This window comes from Hippocampus comes, unplaced genomic scaffold (genome assembly GCF_001891065.2).
Source record: "Hippocampus comes isolate QL1 unplaced genomic scaffold, H_comes_QL1_v1.1 scaffold85, whole genome shotgun sequence".
Classification (NCBI taxonomy): domain Eukaryota; kingdom Metazoa; phylum Chordata; class Actinopteri; order Syngnathiformes; family Syngnathidae; genus Hippocampus; species Hippocampus comes.
Window position 1 is genome coordinate 4,243,776 of NW_017805540.1, and position 381 is coordinate 4,244,156.

Consider the following 381-nt stretch of genomic DNA (forward strand, 5'->3'; position numbering starts at 1 on the left):
ACACACAGAGCTGGGGTTCAATTCCGGCCCGGCCTTCCTGTGTGGAGTTTGCATGTTCTCCCCCTGCCTCCCCCTGTAGTCCAGTTTTCTCCTGTGTTTCAAATACAAGCATGGGAGGTTAATTCATCACTCTAAATTTTCTGAGAGTGTGACTGTGTGTCCTGCGATTGGCTAGCAAACAGTTCAGGGTGTATCGCCTGCTGCCTGAAGACAGCTGGGATAGGCTCCAACACATCCGCAACCGTCGTGAGGATAAGCAGATCAGTTAATGGTGGATGGATTTTTTTTTACTCTCACTTAAAATTTAAATGAATGTGTCATGTTGCATTTCAAGCAGATTCAATAAAATTACTAAACACATTTGACACATACATATATATA